The 20,618-nt window shown below is 44.9% G+C and overlaps 1 protein-coding gene across 11 annotated transcripts in view; it reads right to left on the reverse strand.

Annotated features, from left to right (window-relative positions):
- Syn3 (synapsin III) overlaps window positions 1-20,618 on the reverse strand; it is a 450,181-nt gene that overhangs the window by 214,143 nt on the left and 215,420 nt on the right. The window contains exon 7 of one of the 11 annotated variants that reach the window (XM_030245102.1): window positions 1-20,618. This exon is cut by the window's right edge and continues 11,145 nt beyond it. The exons of the other annotated variants lie outside the window; for them this stretch is intronic. The gene's annotated coding sequence lies outside the window, so the exon portion shown is untranslated. 11 annotated transcript variants of the gene reach the window in all.

Genomic DNA, 20,618 nt, shown 5'->3' on the forward strand with positions numbered 1-20,618 from the left:
GGGCATCAATATCGTTCATGGGGTACTAGGTTAGCTAGGTAGGGAACAGTAATAGAGCAAAATCATTTACATATTCAATACAAATTTGATAGGGTGTATTTCAGTATTGGTTAGTCAAATCTGCTGTGGAGTTTGAAGGCCTGGAGGGCCATCTTACTGAAAGCAGGCAATGACAGAAAACAGGCAAGTAGGCAGCTACAGAGCAGCTTAGAGACAGCTACAAGCTGGAGAGACTTTATCAGGAGGACCTTTAATATAGACTGACAGTGAGGAGGAGGGTGAGATAAGGAACATACAAGGAGGACTGCAGGGTTTGAGGTTGAGTACATAGGTGCCTAAGCTAATGTCAATGGGGAGGATCAGGGTAAGGCAGGTTTAGGGGGAAGGAAAGTTGAGTTTCACGTGGAATGCTCATCAGATCTCTAGGCAGAGTATACACACAGGTTCAGGAACAGTTGTGGCTTTTAAAGCCTTGACATTAGTGAGATTTAAAAAAATGGGGTGAAACTGGGTCAGGGTGGAGAAGACCTGGTAAGTACTGATGACAGGCCCCAGCCTGGATGAAGAAGTAGTGAAGGGATCTAGAACCAGCTTACCAAGGACAAGAGACACATACTGTTTCTCAATTTGGCCATTAGGCCATTGAAATAATGGATCCCTCAAACTAGAATTATACCAAGAACTGCATTCTGGGAGAAGTCAAAGTCAAAGTCTGAACCAACCAGAGGGGAAGTTTTTCTCCTACACAGAGAGATTCGCAACTTGTCAGGCCACCATTATTTGGTCACTTCCCACAGTACATGCTTCAACTTTGATGGGTGCTTAATGAGTTGAACACCGTCACACAGTCATTTCTGAGTGGCTGTAGAAACCCAAGCTCCCTAGGCAGTGGACATGATGTTCTTTCTAAATGAATTCTTACTGAGAGCATATCATAATAAGATAGAGTTCTATTAAGCTATATGCTAAGTTTCAGGTCTCAGATTTGGTTCATAATTTCTGGCTGTGTTGGAGATGCTGTTTCTTGACCCCCTCCCCCCCCCCAGTTTAGAGCACACCCCTCCTTTCCCCTCTCCAATCAGCTTCCCTCCTTGTTACCCAAATCTCACTCTTATGTGAGCTCAACTGTCTCATAGAGCCACAGCTGATGGAGCTTGCAAGGTTCTGGATCCAGTCTCCTTGTAAAATTTTTCATTGTAGGCTTCTAGATTTCCACACCCCTGGGTTTTTATATGCTTCCACCATTTTCTTTCTCTGATGTTTTTCTTTAGCTCATTAAGTTATGCAGACCACTAACACTGCCACCATTCCTATTTTCTGCATGCTAATCTCTGCCTGTTCTCTGCTGTTCCTTCCAACCAACTTCATCTAACCATAAAGTCACATCAATGGGATGCCCTAACACTCTGATTTCATAGATGAACCAGCAGCCTCTGCACCCGCCTCATAACTTGTCCTCCCCGGTTCTCTGGCTTCTTTGTCAGTGACTTCTGGATTCAGGAGAGGCCCTGAGCTGAGATGGCTGCCGAGCAAGGATAAAGTGCCCCTAAGAGGTGAGCAGAAGAACACACATGAGGAGCACGCGGAGGACACATGGGGGACCATGTGAGGAGCTGGCCCCTCTGGATGACAATGTGTGGGAACAGAGGGTGAGGGAACGATCTGGAAGCCATTAAGGGAGAAGCTGAGCACTTTGGAGAAAGCTCTGGCTTCCCTTGGAACCACTTAAGCAGAGGAAGGGTCAGGTTAGCCTCACTCACCAACTTCCCTAGGGAGTGAACCTCGCCTCCAGGGAGCCCGAGACAGCTTGGCTTGAATGAGATAGCACGTGACAGGCCTCTCCACTTTGTACTCAGCCTGCCTCTTCGCTAAGAAAGTTTAACACTAGAGCTTGGTGAGACCAGGATGTCGAGATGCGTGGGAAGAGCGAAGGTCACCATTCTTTGGGGTCTCCCGGATGCGCACCATGTGATTCCACATCAGGCAAGCAGGCTCTCTTACTCAGTCTCAGAGAACAACAGCAAGGGGTCACCATTTGGCTAGCTCCAAGAATTCCTACTTCCTGACTCAGACTGTTTTGAGAGGCCACAGCTGCCCTGTGACAATGACACATGCATGGGGAGCTGCCTTCAGAAGGGTCTCAGAAAAGGTTTTCTTTCATATAGCCAGGTCCCTACACCAAAGGACTCCACAATAGGCAGTTATGCTTGATAACCTATGGCTTCCCAGGTCCACTGAGATTCACTGGCTTCCCCATTTGCAGAAGAAACTCCTAGCTTCCAGCACCTAAGGTCCCTAGATGACTTTTTCATTTTCATCAGTTGAGTCATCTATAAAGCTCAAGCATTTAAAAGCATCTTTATTCTTGAGCATCTTCTTGAGCCAGACATGTATAGTGAATACATCACATCTTTCATCCACTCACTCATTCAGCAAGTGGCCTGAGGGTTACCCAGGGCCAGGTGCTCTTCCAGGCCTTACCCATAGAGGAGTGAGCAAGGGAGTTTGCCCTCTGGGAGCCTGAATTCTAGTGTAGGACTATATCCTATTTTCTGGATGAGAAGCTAGAGGTACAGAAAACACTGTGGATGTCAGAGTGGTGACTTAAACACGTGTGTATCTAACACCTTTAAAAGCTGATTCTTTAGACCGTGTCCTTTCTTGCCACCTGTTGAAGGCCATAAATCATGTCGGGACACCTCTTTCCAGACCCTGGAAGCCTCTTTGATTCCTTGGCATTTGTTCTGATTCTTAAAATTTCATCTCTCAGTTTACCTTATCATAATGCATACCCTATCATATATATATATATCAATGTATGTTCTGATGTGTGCACATATTTTGGAATGATCACAATCTTCAAGCTAATTAAGAGATCCACCACCTCACACAAGTGTTGAAATATTAAAAATCTTACGGTTAGGGACAAATGAAGAAAGTAAGCTGAACACCAGTGTTCATGTCTTTCCTCTTCCTGACCACAGATGCAACATGACCTTTTGCTCCTGCCATAATGGAGCGGAGTCTCAAGCCATGAGCCAAAAGAAATCCTCCCTCCTTACATTACTTTTGTCACGAATGTGGTCACAGCAATGAAAGAGGGAACTAATACACTCAGTAGATATCAAGTTATCCATAGTCTTTTACTAACTGGTCATGTGACCACATGTCAGGTGACAACACTATATGCATCTTGTATAATTGGCAGGCTCTTTCCTTAAGGTCTTTTCATAGCCCTCTCCTCTGAGAAGCCCTGTAGGATCTACTCATCTCTGAACAGGGAGAGGTGCACCTCTCTGGCTTTTCCTCCCAACATTCTCAGGTTCACAGCCATTGATGGAGTTGCTTGACCCCCTTCTTTGACAATTACCTCCTCTAGAATGTGGGTCCTATTCACAGGGCTGTGTGTCCTTGGATCTGAACTGTCAATGTGTAGACAGGTTGCTGATCATGCTCTGAGCCACTTGGCTCAGCCTCCCTTGTCCTGAGAACTCTTTGATGCTGAGCTAGGCAAATGGGCAAAGAGAGTCACCTAAAGGAAACTTTTGATTCCTGTTGACGTCAGTATGAATGGGTTTCCTAGGGTGTAGTGAATGGGGAAGAGCTGACAACTGAAGGCTCTAAAGGCAAGAGGGCTGACAAATTGGAACTTTGGGAAGGGGTTACCCCATGACCAGGGATGTTTTCTCCTTCCCCTTCCCATATTTTGCCAGTCATCAATTCCTAGACTATGAAATCTCAAAGCCATTGAATCACTTCTTCTGAAAACACAGTCCTCCACCCATTGAAGGCTTGGCTCAAGAACAAGATAAGCAGGGTGTGTTGGGATTCATTGATGTGGTTCCCCACATCCACTTACTTTGACTTACATCACAAATTCCAGCACATCATCAAATGTATACTCTCAACTAGTCTTTGCATCGTCCTCACTGGCTGGATCAGAAGTTGACTTGACGGTCAAGGCTCCTGGTCCTGTGGTACCAGACTAAGTGGAAATTCTTTCCTTGGCTTCTCAGGAGAGAATGGCTTTGGGTGAGGGATAGAGAAGCCCCCAGAGAGTTTTACTGTCTTAGTTATTTTTATCTCCAGGGATCCTAGAGCTGGCCCAGTAAAGGGAAGTGGAAATTCTCTGGAGTAATCAGGAACTCCTAACCTTTCAGCAAGAATACTGTGGAGACTCAGCCTCCACATTTCCATCTTTTCTCCAACTTTTTCTGTGACAGAAGGCTAGGGAGCAGAGTAGAGGTTGGGGGTTGGTCTACAGAAGTCAGAGAAGGTAGGGAGGATAGAAGAAGAAAACTAACTTCTAGCATGTACTGAGAACCACTAAGTTACAATACTTTTAGAAGTGATACTTGATGAGTCTAACACCCTAATGATGTAGGATGTTTGAAATTCTGATTTCACTGTGGATAAATCTAAGGCCTAGAGAAATAAAATAGCCTTCCCAAGATGGTGTCTTCCATTCATACCAATGAACACTCTTATCACTCCAAGACCTAAGGTGTCAATTGTCCCAGAAGGACTCTTAGGGTCCCTCAAAAATGATTCAGAGCTACAGTCTGTTACATTGTAAGACACCCCCCACCCCAGTTATCATCTGAGAGGATCCCTTTATGGTCCAGAAACAAAGGCCAGGGAGGTTTGGTTGGCTTTCAACATCGAGATAAGGCAGAACCAAGATTTGAACTCAGGTCTTTAGACTCCTGCTACAGTGCTTCCACTCTTCTGGCCTCAGCAGAAGCCTACGGAAAAACTTGTCTCCATTCTGTTATGGTGCCTCTTTATCTACCACAGTAACATCACCTTCGTCTCACACTCAATGTCCTCTTCCTATAACCAACATCTACTGGGCTGACATGGAACTCAGGAGAATAGCATGTGGTTAGTGTGTCTGGGATTCTGTCCTCAGTACCTATAGGAAAATTCTACAAATAACTTATGATGCTTCTTGAACTGTGTGAACATCACTTTACTGCAAGAAAAATCCACAGTTATCCACCTGCATGATTTTTAGTAAAAATGGCACATATCATTGATTGTGATAGGAGAAATAACACGATAAAATAACATACATTTCTATTTCCAAATACTTTCCCATAACACCACTGGAAGACATAATGAAATGGATTGATGCTTGTGCTTACGGGTAGAACAAGCATACACCCACGGGGTGAATGTGGGCTGAGTGAGGTGTTTCATTAGTAGCTTAAATTCCAGAAGTTGGGTCAAAGTTAGTGATGTGAAATTTTTAAAAACTGATCAACACTTCCTGGCAATTATTTCAAAACAAACAAACAAGCCGGAGTGATGCCTTGCCTTGATTCACATGGTGGCTGCATTGTGTGGAGGAGGTGAATACTGAAAGTGTTCTGAGTTAAATTGAATATGATGTGAGGTTCTAGACTCAGTTAATGAGGCTTCACGGGGATCAGGGCAGATCTTGGCTATGCAGACTTACTTGTGTATATTCTTGGTCTCTTTCTCTGAGATTCCTGCATTAGTCCATTTCATGTTGCTGTAACAAAATCATTGAAGCTGCCAATATATAAACAAGTCTTGCTACCCAGCTTGCTCTCTGGCCTCCAAGGCTGGAGCTACAGGTAGGCAGGCTACTAGGCATGTGAATTTCTGGGTTGTAAATTCTGCATCTCGCACTTGTGAGACAAGCACTTGAATCACTAAGCCACCTCTCCAGCCCTTCTATTTCAGATGTGACTCATATTTTGATTTTATAATGGTCACTGCTGAGAATGCTATTTTGCATAAATACATGGTATAAAATGGTAGAAGAATGGTTACAGCCATTTCAGAAATTGCTAGAAAGTTTTGCCTAATCCCAAGATAAAACTCCATCCGAATATTTTTTTAATGAAACTCATGTCAGAAACTAAAGCAATAATTTTAAAAATCAAACATTCTAACAGAACACAATCCAAAGATATATTAATTTGATACTTGCATGTTAAGGAGTGGAGGAAGGAAAGTATTATGTCTTTGTTTTCTAAAATTAAATCAGGATTTTTTTCTCTTATAGAAATGTGCAGTAAAAACATCACAGTTCATAACATGTGGTGGTCTCAAACCTGAGCTGTGTGAGGCATTTCAGTGGGAAGTGCCCATGCTGTATGTTTGGAACCAAGACTGCAGTGAAGTCATGAAATGTAACACAGGTAGACGCGTCAGGCTTCCTGGGTGGTTAACAATAGTGTTTGACAATTACATGTTTAGAAACATTTATGCTTGTCATGTTTTAAAGTCTTAGAGGTTGGAGTCTAAGCTAAACTCTCCCTTCATTCTATGACCTCTGCCCAGCAACTCAGGAGATGAGAGAAACAAGGGCTCCCAAGCACTTTCCCCTAAACAATACCATGAAGTCCCATCCTCACAATAGGCAAGTTGTTAGGCAGATTCCCCAAGAGAGAAACAAGAAAACAGGGCTCAGACATGATCAGCAACTTAACTTTCCCTAGATCTTCGAGTGACTATGAAGTCGAGCCTTCATGATGGCATGTCCTACCATGGAAGGACAGATTGCTAGAAAGTCCATTCAGGCCACCCTATGGTACTCCTGGCATGTCCACACCAGCTTCTGAGGTTCATCACTTCTTACTGAGGTTCATCAGGTTTTAGAAATGAGCCTCATCACCCAGTGAGAGGAGAGGTGTTAAAACAAATGGGGAGAGAGGATAGGAAATGTGTCAGAATGGCTCTAATGTCCTAGATCTTAATAATCCTAAGTTTGGAACTGAGGTGATGGATGAATGTTGTGCTACAGAAGATCTTGAGTGGGCTCCATTCAGGGGAAGACATTGATGTGATGACCCAGGAGACCTCAAAACTGGCCAAGTAGTTGAGACAAGGGTCAGAGATACCTGGCATAATGGATATTGAAGGCCCACCAAATGCTCCTCTGAATGTCCTGTTTTATCTCTCAGCCCTTTTGACCTAGCAGGGATGCCCTCAAGGTATATGGGGTCCAGGAGCTCACCCATGCAAGGGCAGCATCTAAAAATCAGGAGGTGGAGTGTTGGGGTCTATTCAATTCAACAGCCGGTGAAATACTCCATGGAGCAATGTGGCTATGACTGTAGCCTTCACTCTTCCTCTAAGCTTCCATGAGTCCCAGTTCTGGTCTCTGCAGCTGCCCCAACTTCATTTGCCAAATCTTCAAAGCTGGGGGCTTGGACTTGGGGATCAGATGAGCTCTCTGTCCTGTTCTTTGCATGAAGGGGAAGAGTCAAGGGAAAACTGGCACAGGGGAGAGAAACAAGAGGTAGCCCCACGGAAACTACATGCTGGAGTTACAAGAAGGAGTGGGTGAGCCCCAGAGGAAACCAAGCAAATTCACAAGACCTCAGGCACATGGGCAGGTCATTTTACTTGAGAGGAAGGAGGAGGAGGAGGAAGAGGACATTGAGGTCAGTCTCCTCAGAAACTGTGGAACATGGACAGCTTGTTCCTCATCCCCTCTCTAAGGAAAGGAGTGTGTGTGCCTCTGGAATAAAGGACAGTCCCAGAGAGACTGTCGACAACTCCTCGGTGATGACAGATGCTTTGTGTCAGAGGAGGAGGTAACACAATTCCTTTTGAGGAAGATTCCCTTCCTCCGCTTATTTATTTACTTTTGCTGAATGATTCAGTGATTCAACCTCAAAACCAGTCTCCAGAGGAAGGCAGGAAGAGCCCAGCCCTCAAACACCAGTGTCCCTGTGAGGTTTTGCTCTGTGGAACTTTCCTTAAAAATAACCACATCAGGAGACTGTCAGGGCAGAGGAACTCTCAAACCATCCTGTGGGGCTCATGAAGGACTCAGCAGCCTGGAATGGGGATCCTTCGGGAGTCTGGCCAGAGTGTGTTTTCTCCACAGAGACAGTATGGATTGTGAGGGGAGGGGTCTGGACATCAGATTTGCAATCTCAGATACCAGAGGGTATCATATCCCAAAAGAAAGAATAGACAGGGAGTCTGAACTGGGAAAGGGGGTGTGTCTCAAGTGAGTGCTACCATGATTACCCAAGAGGCCTAGGAATTGGAACCTTTTTTGCTTTGCCCATGTTATGTTTCTTTAGGCTGTACAATACGCCAATTCTCAACACAACGGTATTGGCTCCTTTATTTCTGTGTGAACAGCAACCATTCAGAAATAAATCTCTTTGTTATAATGCATCGAGCTTAGAAATGGGCCAAGAAGACAAAAGGTTGGAATGAATGCAATGTCAGATTGAAAATTACTTTAGCAGACCTGGCTGGATGCTATGTCCAATTGGATGCGTTAAGCTTTATAGATCTTGAATGGGTCGCTCTTCTAAGGACATGAAGACTCCTGGTAAGGAAAGCCTAATGGCTGTACCCATGAAGAGAGGAGCAAAGGAAAAATGAACAGGACAAGGCTGGGTGCAGCTTGGCACCATAGTCACAAGGACTGAGGAGCATGTTTTGGTCTTCCACCTCTTGGTTAGATGATCTAGGCTATGTCAACTCTTGTGTCTCTGAGCCTCATTATGCTTGTATGAAAGGCGAAGAAAATGCTACTCACCTCCAGAGCCTGTTGAGAAAAAGAGTAGTAGTTGGTAAACCAGAAGGCCTAGTCAAACTGAGATATTCTACTTCTGGACACGTAGGAGCAATGGCACTAACCTCATAGTTACTCTTATGCTGTTGTGGCTACAGTGGCAGTAGAAAGCATCAGCACTCTTCTCAGAACTTTGAATGTGTAAGCTATACAAACACAATCTTATTGTAAAAGGCAAAAACATGTTTAGTAAATCCATAAAGTAATTATTATTTTTTGTATTTGTATATACCATGTGTACTAGCTAGTTTTGTGTCAACTTGACACATCTGGAGTTATCACAGAGAAAGGAGCTTCAGTTGAGGAAATGCCTCCATGAGATCCAACTGTAAGGCATTTTCTCAATTAGTGATCAAGGGGGATAGGCCCCTTGTGGGTGGGACCATCTCTGGGCTGGTAGTCTTGGTTCTATAAGAGAGCAGGCTGAGCAAGCCAGGGGAAGCAAGCCAGTAAGAAACTCCATGGCCTCTGCATCAGCTCCTGCTTCCTGACCTGCTTGAGTTCCAGTCCTGACTTCCTTGGTGATGAACAGCAACATGGAAGTGTAAGCCCAATAAACCCTTTCCTCCCCAACTTGCTTCTTGGTCATAATGTTTGTGCAGGAATAGAAACCCTGACTAAGACACCATGGGAATTCATTTAACCTTCACAAGAGAACATCTTAACTGGAATATTGCCTCCAGCAGATTGGCTTTTTGGCATGTCTGTGGGGCATTTTCTTGATTGCTAATTGATGTGGGAGGACCCTGCCCACCACGGGTGGTGTCATCCCTTCCTAGGCAGGTAAGCCTGATCTGTATGAAAAAGGCTGAATGTGAACCAGGAAGTAAGAACCAGCAAACATCATTTCTTCCTTGGTTTCTGCTCCAGACCATGAGTCCCTGCTCTGACTTCCTTCCACGCACAGACAAATAAGTTGTTTCTTTTCTTCCTTTAAGTTGTTTATGTTATGATGACTTTCACAGTAACAAAAAGCAAACGAGGGCATTCCCATTTACTGACTTGGAAACTGAGGCAGAGCCAGGCTTCAAATCCAGATAGTCTGTCTACATGACTCGTATGTATGTAGCATTGGGGACTCAGAGTACTCCAGAGATTATTGGCAGTGATCTGAACTGTAATAGATCCACAGGAAGCCAATGGGAAGTTTTAGGGTCTTTACTACCTTGGGTAAAGAAAGTTCAGATCTAAAAATGAGGACAAGAAAGTTGACATAGATGATCAATGAATAGAGAGAAATAGCAGGCGATGAATAAGCATCTTTGGAAGTAGGACAAAGCATGGAGACAGAGGAACAGTACTGATGTCCATACAGGGGTCTGGGTGCCTCTAAAACTGGAGGGAGAAGCTGCAGTTGCTAATCAGCTTTCCTGAAGAACTAGCAGAGAGGGGGATCCAGCATGGAACAGGAATTCTGCTTCTCTGTAACAGGTCCTCTGACGAGAACTGGACACGTACAGTTAATAGCTCTTGGACATCCCTCTTATTTCTTCCTTTGCAAAGAAGCAAAGAAATCTCTGAGGAAACCAGCTTGGGTGGGGTCAGAGGGCAGCTCCCAATAGCCAAATGCTACAGGTTTCTTAAGAACTGGATAGGAAAATGGCAAAAGGTAGCCTAGTGGCCTAAAATAAATCTGGCTCTAAGTCAAGAGGATGAGCTTGCATCCGGGCTTAGGGTCTAAATTGATATCCACTGAAATACTCCCAAGAGGGACAGTCACCATACAGCTCTACATCCTGGTGTTGCTACTATGGAATTGCTGTCTTCATCTGTAAAACTCAGAGATCCATGAGGATCTGAATAGAGATGCTCAGGTGCTGTGCAAATGGTGGGGTCAGAAAGCAATGGGAGACATTTTCCTGTGTGCCTTAGCCTTACTTTTTCACCTCTCCTTCCTCATAGTCTTTCCCCTTTCTTGAAAATCTCAGGAAGATCTTGAGCTCACATCTAATGCTGTAAACACCATGCCCTTACTCGGTAAGCAGGAAGTTGGTCTCCACCCCGACCCTCTTTTGTCCTTCCTTCAGGGACCCCGCTCCCCCTGCTATTTAGTTTCCTGCTTCCTGGTAACTTGTCCTGAATTAGTTATTTTATTCTGTGCTTAAGAAGTCACATGAGCTAGGGTGTGAGTGTGCGTTGTGAGTGCATGAGGGCTGTGTGAGCCAGAGGGCAGGAATAAACACATGGAGCCAAGGGGAAAGGCAGGGGTAAGGGTCACTCAGAACAAGCCAGTCCCAAGAAATTAAAATTAGCCCTGGGAACGAGAATGTTGGGGTCTCCAAGGAACAGCAGCTGTGAAAAGAAAGACGAGGAGGGAAAATACACCCTGCACCACAGCCGCTGCAAACCTCGCTGGCCCACCACATCTGCCCTGGGGTCTCCCCCAGCTTTGGTCCCCCGCCCCCACCAGGCTATCTCTGGCCAAGTCTGTGAGGTCGAGCAGTGAGAATTTCCTTCACATGCTGTCATTTTCCTCTCTGGTAACCGCAGAACAATGTGGCCTAGGATTCCTGATAGGACAAAGTTTAATTGGAAACAGGAAAGCCGAGGACAAGTTTGGGTCTGGGATGGCGATGATAATGAGAAAATGACAGGCCAGTCCAGGGAAGAGGGTGACAGAGGAGGATGGTCACATGGTGAGGACGGTGCACGCACGCGCTGGAAGCTCTCTTGGGAGAGTTGAACACGTGAGGGGAGACTCGGGCCTGACTCTCAAGGGAAGCTTCCTGGATAAGCAGGAGGATAGGGGAGCTTGGGAGGCTATGTAGCAGAATCTGGATGGGCATTGTGGGAGCTTACGCTTTCACGGGGCTGAATTCCTGTCTCAGATGGGGAGCAGAGCCTGGGCGATAATAGAGGTGCCAAAGCGAGACTGGGAAGCCATGGAGAGCAATCCCTTCCTCAAGACTCTGGTCCTAGACACCTAAGAGTCTACAAGTATTAGGCTTCCTCCCGCAGCTCCCCACTGAGATGGGGCAGCTCAATTTTTAGGGAGTTTTGGTGAAAATGAGGTTGTTATACCTCTAGGATATGAAGATGGGGAGCGATTTTCACAGTCGTAGTTCTGTCAACCATTTGGGGTATGAGTGGGATACGGACACTCTGGAAAGACGGGAAGGAGAGGTATGATGTGGGAGAGGCCGTAGTCTCTCAGAGGGCAAGGGTCTGTGTGTACTTCTCGTGGCCACAGCACTAGTCTCTCAGCTTGTCTTCCTGCGCTACTAACTGCCACCCACAGTGGAAACTTCCAGAAAAGAAACATGGGAGGTTTTATGGTGTTTTCTTCATTGTTATCGCAAAATACCCAAGAAAAACAACTTAGAAGGGAAAAATATTCATTTTCTTTCCCTATTTCAATGGGTTCAGTACATCACAATAGACAGCCTGACAGAACAGAGCATCTCACATCAGGTGGCCAGGAAGTAAGAGTGTCCGAACCAAAGGGGGCTCCTTCTTGTTCCTCTACTCAAGCCCACAGCCAATGGGATGGTGCGGACTAATCCTCTCTGGAAAGGCCCTCCTAAGTACAGCTAGAGGTGGGCTTCACCAATCTCCTAGGTAACTCTCAATAAGTTCATTGATAATCATGAATAATCATCTTAGTTGTGTTTACCAAGATGTCCATAGCACTCAAACTTGTACCTGGTACATGGCAGGCACTCCACAATGGCCTGCTGAGTAAGTCTGATGGTGTTCCCAGCGTTCCTGTGATGAGGAAACTAGTGCTTGGTAAAGTAGATTCAGATTCCCAATGTAAAGGAAAAGCCAAAATTCTGATATCTATTTTCTTCTTGGAAATTCACACCCATGACTGTCTGTAGGCAAGGATATCTCATAAAGTTCCCAAAGGTGCAGAATTCCTGTGCTGAGTTAGTCTGAGATTCAAATGATAGGCTTAGTTGTCTCTCTAGCTGAAAATCAAAGACACATGCACACAGAGAGACAGAAACAAATCAGCGATACAGAGAGAAACAGTCACAGGCATACACACACACACACACACTCAGAGAGAGAAAGAGAGAGAGACTGAGAGAGAAACAGAGAGAGACAGCGATGGAGAAGCACACACAGAGACAGAGACAGAAAACAAAGCATCGCTTTGTATCCAGTTTCCCAGGTTTATTCCAGTTGTGTGGCAGTGGATTGCAGGGAAAGAATCGCAGGCGATTGTGTATGTTCTTGATATACTGTTGGTTTGCAAAATTAAATAGATTAATTCTAAAACACATGCATTATAGATGGACACAGTTGCACATGTATAATTCAAGCATTCGAGAAGAAAGTGTGGGAGGATTGCCGTATTTGAGGCCAAGCTGGTCTAAATAGCAAGTTCTAGAGGCAGCCAGGGCTGCATAGTGAGACCTTGTCTAAAAACAACCCCAAGCCAAAGCAAGTAACCAAACAGACAAGCAAAAATACAACATGTATTTTATGAACTCAGTTCCAATTGACACTTGGATATGTCAGGCCATTTTGTTTGTCTCTCCCTTTTCACTCCCTTCTTCGTTTTGTCCTTGTGACTATTCCTATAGCTCCTCTTTCTTGCCAAGTCAAAATTAGTCAAAGGCAATATGTGTGTGTGTGTGTGTGTGTATGCACATATACAAATGCTAATGACCATGTCATATTACTCTCCTGTAGTCATTCCTAACACCTATGCAAAGCCAATCTTCTCTTTCCCCTACAAACATCAACTCCCTTTCATTATATGTTGTCCATCAAGTGCAAAAGCCACCTAAATATATCACACCTGCACTAGAAGGAACCGTGGCTAGAGAAAAACATGCAGGACTCAGGACTATGCCACCATCACAGTGTACTTGCTTGGCTTCCTCCTCCTCCCAATCTTCTAGGCATGACGATACTTTTCTTCTCCTGCTCCTGGCTCATCCTCTTCTCCATTCTCAGAGGTAAGACTTGGTTCCACTTCATTTCGATGAAGCAGTCAGAGCAGTCAGATGAAGACTTGCAGAGCCCCCACCTCCGCATCCACCCACGGGCAGTATCCCGGCCACACGCACTCATTCATTTGTTGAGGCTACGTTCCTACTATGGAGACCCCTAACTTATGCACCTGTTTCATGGATTCTAGGACATCAATCCCTGGACCGTATCCACTTTCTTCTAGCACAACCACCGTCATTTCTCTACCATAACCACTACCATCGCAAACCACTACCTCCATCATCCAAACACATCCAACTTGAAAATGAAAAGCTTTTCATGACTCAACAGTCCTCATCTGTTTTGTTTTTATTTTTATTTTGTTTTTGTATTTTATAAAAGGGAAATGTGCCTATCTGACTATGTGAACTCTGTCCGTCCCCCCCCCCCCGTCTGTTTCTCCATCTCTCCATTTGTTTTCACCATCAATGTCTCCACGTTATGAGTTCGGACCACCAACTTTTAACTCTTACTTAATTTAAGCAAGCCATTGCATTTGACGACCAGTCACTCCACACTGAAACTCTCTCTCCCCTCGCCAGCCATCTCACCTCTGCCACCACTGCAAATCTTTAAATGCAACCTTTCATTCAACCCTGGAGCACTAGGCTCCCAGCTCTTTCCCCACTACATTTCTCCTGTGGCATTCTCATTGGATCTTGTGACTTTAGACACGCACACCTTTAATCCCAGCACTTGGGAGGCAGAGACAGGCGAATTTCTGAGTTCGAGGCCAGCCTGGTCTACAGAGTGAGTTCCAGGACAGCCAGGGGAACACAGAGAAACCCTGTCTGGAAAAATTAAAAAAACAACAACAAATAAATGTATAGATCCTGAATAAGCACGGCTTCAGCTACTCCTCAGCTACTCAGAGATGTTGTTGGTCCTGCCCTCTTCACATGCTCCACCTGTAGACTTTCCTACTTCAGTTTATTGTCCCCAAAGTCTGGAGTCACCTTAGATTTTTCTTTTATTTTTTTTCTCTCCCAATCAGCAAATCATCTCAACCACACCTTTCAAATAAAATAGAACCGATCGTACTTATCATAGTAATTGCCAAAGCACCATCGTTTCTACCCTGAATTACTGCAGTGGCTTCCTGTGTGGTTCTTTCTTTTCACAGTGGTGCTTTCAGATAGAGCCAGATGCTAACCACAGTCTTTCCAAAAGACTCCCTGTCTCATAAGCCAAATTCCTTGCCTTGGACCCCTCACGTGATATCTGTTCAATAGTCCCGTGGTTCAAAATTGTTTTTCTAATTAATTGTCTTTTCATATGGCTCCTAACTTTGCCTTTATTTGTGTCCCTACTTCATTAGAGAGACCTTCACTCACCTAGTAATGGTAATACAGAAATCACTCCTGTTTGTGGCACTTACACCCCTCCATAAACAGGCACATGACTCTGAAATATTCTGTATCTCCTTGGCAAGGCTGCTGTAATAAGCATACCCACCTTAAAGTTATGCTGTGAGCATTGGAAGAGTTAATTTGGAAAGGGCACATGAAGTATATATAGCGTAGCACATGAAAAGTACCAATTCAGTATTAGTTGATTTTATTATTCCTATTAGGTCCCAATCTGGCTCCCTGAAGATGTCTGCCAACTAGATACTAGTATTTGAAAAACAGAATGCTAAAGAGGAAACTCACTCACTGGATGGCAGAAGAAGCCATCAGAAGCAGCCCCTGAACTGCAGGCCACTGTCCTGTGCCATCCACAAGGCCTGTCACACCAGTGGAATCCTTTCCAGATGATGGAAACTGCATTGTGGGGAAGGAACTCAGCAAGTCTGCCACCTGCTACCCGGCTGACACTTGGGCAGGAACTCACCTTTGCAAGCCTCTTGTCCTTTACAATGAAGACAAAGGCTGCCTGCTTCCATTTTCAGAGCCTGAGACTGCTGATGCCCATCATCTGGGCACAAGACTGGCCACTTGACATGCCCGTGAAAACACCAAGTGCCTTTCATTCATTTTTAAAGCTTGAGCCCTAAGTTAAAAGACGCTCTCTCCACATGGAGACAGCTCTGAGCTGTGTGTTTGCCATTCATGCTTACAGTGAATGGTCATCCACCATGTGTTTCTGCCAGCTTTACCAGTTAAGAAAGAAATCTGGAAGCAAAGTTGTATCTGAATCTCCATAGTAAAAGCAGAGGAGAAGGGTTCTCCTTCTGCTTCTTGCAGGGCACTGCTATTGAGGGGCACACATATACGATCCAGGGGACCAGAGCTGTTTGGTTTGGGGAGGGTGGTTGGTTATAAGCGGCTGAAATAGGATACAGAGAGCAGTTTGAGCCTCCCCAGGGGAAAAAATAGAGTAAAACCCTCTTAGCACATCTGGAAAAGCCATCATGCCTGTAAAACATGGTGAGGAAAGGGCCCTACATGGAAAACAGACCATTTCTGCTCTTAAAACATTTCTATCATTTTTTTTTTCTTCTGTCCCTGAGGATACCATAGGGCTAAGAGGGGGAGAGGGGCAAGGTCAGAAGATGTAGTGCTGTTTCAGATGGTGTTGCTTTTGTTCCTCTGTGCAGGAGGATGGGGTAGGGATGAGGGGGAAGAGTCCTAAGATGTGGCTAACTGAATGAGAAGCACTGGTGTGGCTCAGGTAGATAGAGAGCGAGCCCTGGAGCTTCTGGAAGGGCTGGACGGAAGGCGTCTTTCTAAAGGAGAGGTGAGCAAAAGGTTCCTTCCCTATGGGTTGCACCGAGGAACAATCTATTAAGGATACTCATTCCTTAATCAATGACACCTGGGTGTTTCTTACCGTGAAGAAAACACTTCTGTGAATGGGATTAAGTTCCGGATTTTGAGACAAGATTGTCTTGAACCTGGGGAATCCCCACAAATGCAATCATATTTATCTTTACAAAAGGAGGAAAAGGGAAATTTTAGACGTGGGTGGGGATAGGGCATGGTGACCATGAGGCAAGAAATTGGAGACACAAAAGCACAAGTCCAGGAATGCCCTCAGCAAACAGAAACCAGCAGGGGCAAGCATGAGGTTGTCAGCCGAGGCCACCCAAAAGAGGGGGACTCTACCAGTACCCGGATTTCAGCCTCATGAAAGTGACCTTGCTCTTCTGTCCATTATAAAGGCAAACTAGAATTTTCATGGTGTTTTAAGTCACTCTACCTTAGCAGTTGTTACAGTAGAGACTAGGAGCAGATACAAGCAAGAGAGCACATATCTGGGTCAAGTTAGCATAAGTCCACTCTTAGGGTGCAGACGCATCCAGAGGCAATACACAAATGAGCAGGTGCCGCTATTTGCGAGTGCAACAGGGAACATGTGTCTTATATAAGAGGTGGTATTGGCTTAGCTTCAGCAAACTGAGAGAGGAACAAAGACCTAGGAGGAGAAGGAGGAGGAGGAGGCCCTCCAACTCCTCAAAGGAAGCTGCAGTTCTGGATTTTTATAAAACCTCATCTCATTTTAATTGTTGGTAGCTATTTTAAATTCTCAGTACCATGCAGGCTGAATCAAACACATCTGTTTAGCCACATCCCGCCCATGAGGCTCCAATTTGCACTCTATGGTCTATTGTATGCTTGACTCTGAGCTAAGCATTAAAGATGCTGTGTCTGTCCTCTAGCTCGTGGTGAGGGAAGGAAGTAGACAAAATGACTGGGTCTTTGGTAGAACTGGTAGACAGTAAGGTTGGGGTTGGGGGCTAGGGGACACCAGGAGATTGTTTCTCGCCGGATCAGGAGAAGGGGGAAAGTGAGGAAGACTTTGTGGGAAGAGCTGATGCTCACAGCAAATCTTGATGATGAGGTGGGAAGCAGAAGTGGGCAAAGCATGAAAGGAAGCAGGTGGTCTGGGCAGCAGCCAGAGCAAGGGCCGAGAGGCCTAAAGAATCAGCTCTGAGGCTTAAGACAAAGGCAAGTTTAAGGTATGCATGGTGGGAAGATGGGGAGGACAATGCACCCATGGCTGTATTCTGAGCTTATCTTGAGGATAAAGGGAGCTATGAGGGCTTGCCTGGAGTTGAAATGTGGCCCCTAAGGAAATATGCAAGCCCCAGCCCACTTAATTTATAAGTGTGAGTTAGACTGAGGTCATACTGGATAAGGATGGGCCTGAGTTCAGTGATGGTCATCCTCAAAAGAAGAGCAAATTTGGACATATAAACAAAGAATGACAAGTGACCAAGAAGGCAGAGATTAGAAACAATGAATCAGCATCTTCCAGTCAAGGAGTGCAGAAGGGTGTAGCACTGCCAGAAGCTGGAAGGATCATTCCTTGGAGATGATGAGACTCAGCCTTACCCATCTTGACTTTGAACTTCTGATCTCCAGAAGCATTCAACTGACTGAGAGTCACCTAGTTTATGGCATTTTATTATGGCAGTCCAGGAAAAGGGTACACCCCATATCTCAACAAACCTTTAAAATAACTCATGCAGAGAACTGGGAAGACAGTGTAGTGAAGTGGTGCCCTTTTAAGCTTGAGGACCTGAGTTAGATGCCCAGAGTCCACCTTAAAAACCCAAACAAGACGAGTGTGGTAGCAAATGCTTGTAATCCCAACTCCGGGGAGGCTGAGACAGGGGGATGCTTGGGGCTTGCTGCTTATCCTTGCCCTCAGGGGTGGGTTCCAGGACATGAGAGATCCTAATGCAATAAAAAGATGCAACATCTGAGGTTGTCCTCTGTCCTCTGCATGCACATCACACGCATACACACACTCTCGTGCAAACACGTGCGTGTGCAATGCACACTGATACAATAATAAGCTACCACTTTCTATGTGCCCAAGTTGTCATTCTGTATTCACAAATGGCCTGAGAAGTAGACACTGTTTTCGCCTTATTTGACACACTAGCGCACTGCAGCCAGAAAAGCGACTGGGCTTGCCTAATTCCACACAGCTGGTGTCTAATCCAGCTAGGCTGTGACTGAAGGGGGACTGGTTCCAAGTCACTGCCCAGAGCCACCTTAGCACTGAAGTGGACACTGTTGAGCCACTCGGTCTTGAGTCACTGGTTACCACGTTCCCATGGCCTCCTCTGGCGTCCCATGAGGATTAGAAAGAAAGAAAACATGAAAAATATTTAGTAGACTGCAAAGTGCACTCAAGGAGAGGCACATGAACTCAAAGTGGGGCTGGATAGACAGTCCAGTGGTTCCGAGTGCTTACTACTCAGCCAGAGAACCCACGGTCAGTTCCTTATGTTCGCACTAGGAGGCTCACAACAGCCTCCAGGAGCATCCTATTTTTCTGCCCTCTGTATGTGCATACCCACACTCATGAGTACACAATGTGTGTGCTCCCCCCACACTTAAAAATAATAAAAGTAGATCTTTTTAAAAATCGTTCAAAGTAGAGACCAGGCCTTCCAGGACATGGCAAATCTACCCTATCGACTGCTCTGAGATAGGTGGATGAATCTACCACCCGCCGTTCTCTAGTACACACAGGAAAGTTCCTAATCCCTTACAGAGGCCACTACCCAGAAGCCCAGTGCTGAGCATGGCATGATCCCTAATTTCATAAGTTCAAGTCTTCAAGCTTGAATCCAGTCTCCTGGAGGCTGCTACCTTTTCTGCAGGTTTTGGGCTCAGAACCATTCCCACGTGAACCACAGGATATGTTCAGAGACAATGACTCCCTCATTTGACTGAGGAGGAGACAGTGAATTAATTAGGTTTTTTTTCCCCTGTTGCTGTGATAAAAAGCAAGTTAAGGGAGAGAGGGTTGGTTTGGGCTTGTGGTTCCAGAGAGATAGCATCCACAGTGGTGTGGAAGCCCACATTATCCATCCACAAACAGGAAGAAGAGAGGGAGAATCGAGGAGGGGCGAGGCACTGCACCCTCAAAGCCCACCCTAGGGACAAGGCTCCAGCTACTAAGGTTCCATGGCCTCCCGACACAACGCTGCTGACTGGGGATTGGGTGTTCAAATACATGAGCTTTTGGTGATATTTTTTTACTTATAGCATTAACAGTCAGAAACACCTACTGACCCATCTAAGACTAATCAGAGTATTCTGTCCAGCATGTCCTCTGTGCCTAGCTGTAGTACATTTAGCCCACGAAGCTGTCTTCTGAGGGTATTCTGGTATTTGGGCATGATATACTTCATTTTTATGCATGGCACCAACCAAACCTTCATTTTTCTATTTATTTTCACATAGGAATTTGTTGAGGGAGAGAAGTCTTTCTTTTTTTTTTTTTTTTTTTTTTTTGGTAAAAATGTGTCCCTAACATCTTGTGAGGAACCTAATCTTGGTGGGTTTAAAAGAATCCAAGATGGTAGCCTATCTATTTTATGTTATTTTATTTCATCTTATTATTTTTTTTATATTTATTTTGTTTTTTTGTTTGTTTGTTTGTTTGTTTGTTTTGTTTTTTTGAGTCAGGGTTTCACTCTATAGCCCTGGCTGTCCTGGAACTAAGGCTGGATTCAAACTCAGATCCCATATACCTCTGCCTCCTGAGTGCTGGAATTAAAGGCAGGCATCACCATTGCCTGGCTAGCTTATCTCTTTTCTAAATCCATGTATCCCATGTGCATTGAATCTCCATGTGACCAAGTACATGATATTCTCAGTATTAGATATATTTGAATATGGATTACCTCCATTTCAAAGGAACCCATAGGCTAATGGGAATGGACACAAGAAAATCAATCATTGCAACATCCCTAAAACTCACAAATCAGCCTTCACAATCATGACTCTTGCCATACTCTTCGAATACTTTACTATCTGCATTTTCCGAGTGTTTTCTCTCATGTCAAAACATTTCTTTTCCCTTTCTTTCTTATACAGAAGCTTTGGGTTTATCTTACACAATACTACCCATCAATTCATGGGTTTAACTTAACTATTTTCTATTACACAGTGTATTCAAAAGCTAACTACTGTTAGAGGAAGAAACACATAAGGTTGTTATCTCATCTCAGACTGCATCAGAGGTAGGTGGCTCACCTCGTGGGAGACAACGTCATTGCCCAGGAGACCCACATATGCTATGATAGAGGTACGTAGTCCATCATAACAGGAAGCAAACCTTTATCTCATCAAATCCTGATTGGCTGAGACACAGCAGGATCATCAGTCTGATAAGTAGAATCTAGAGGCAGGCC

The sequence above is a fragment of the Mus musculus genome, chromosome 10 (genome assembly GCF_000001635.26).
Source record: "Mus musculus strain C57BL/6J chromosome 10, GRCm38.p6 C57BL/6J".
NCBI lineage: Eukaryota > Metazoa > Chordata > Mammalia > Rodentia > Muridae > Mus > Mus musculus.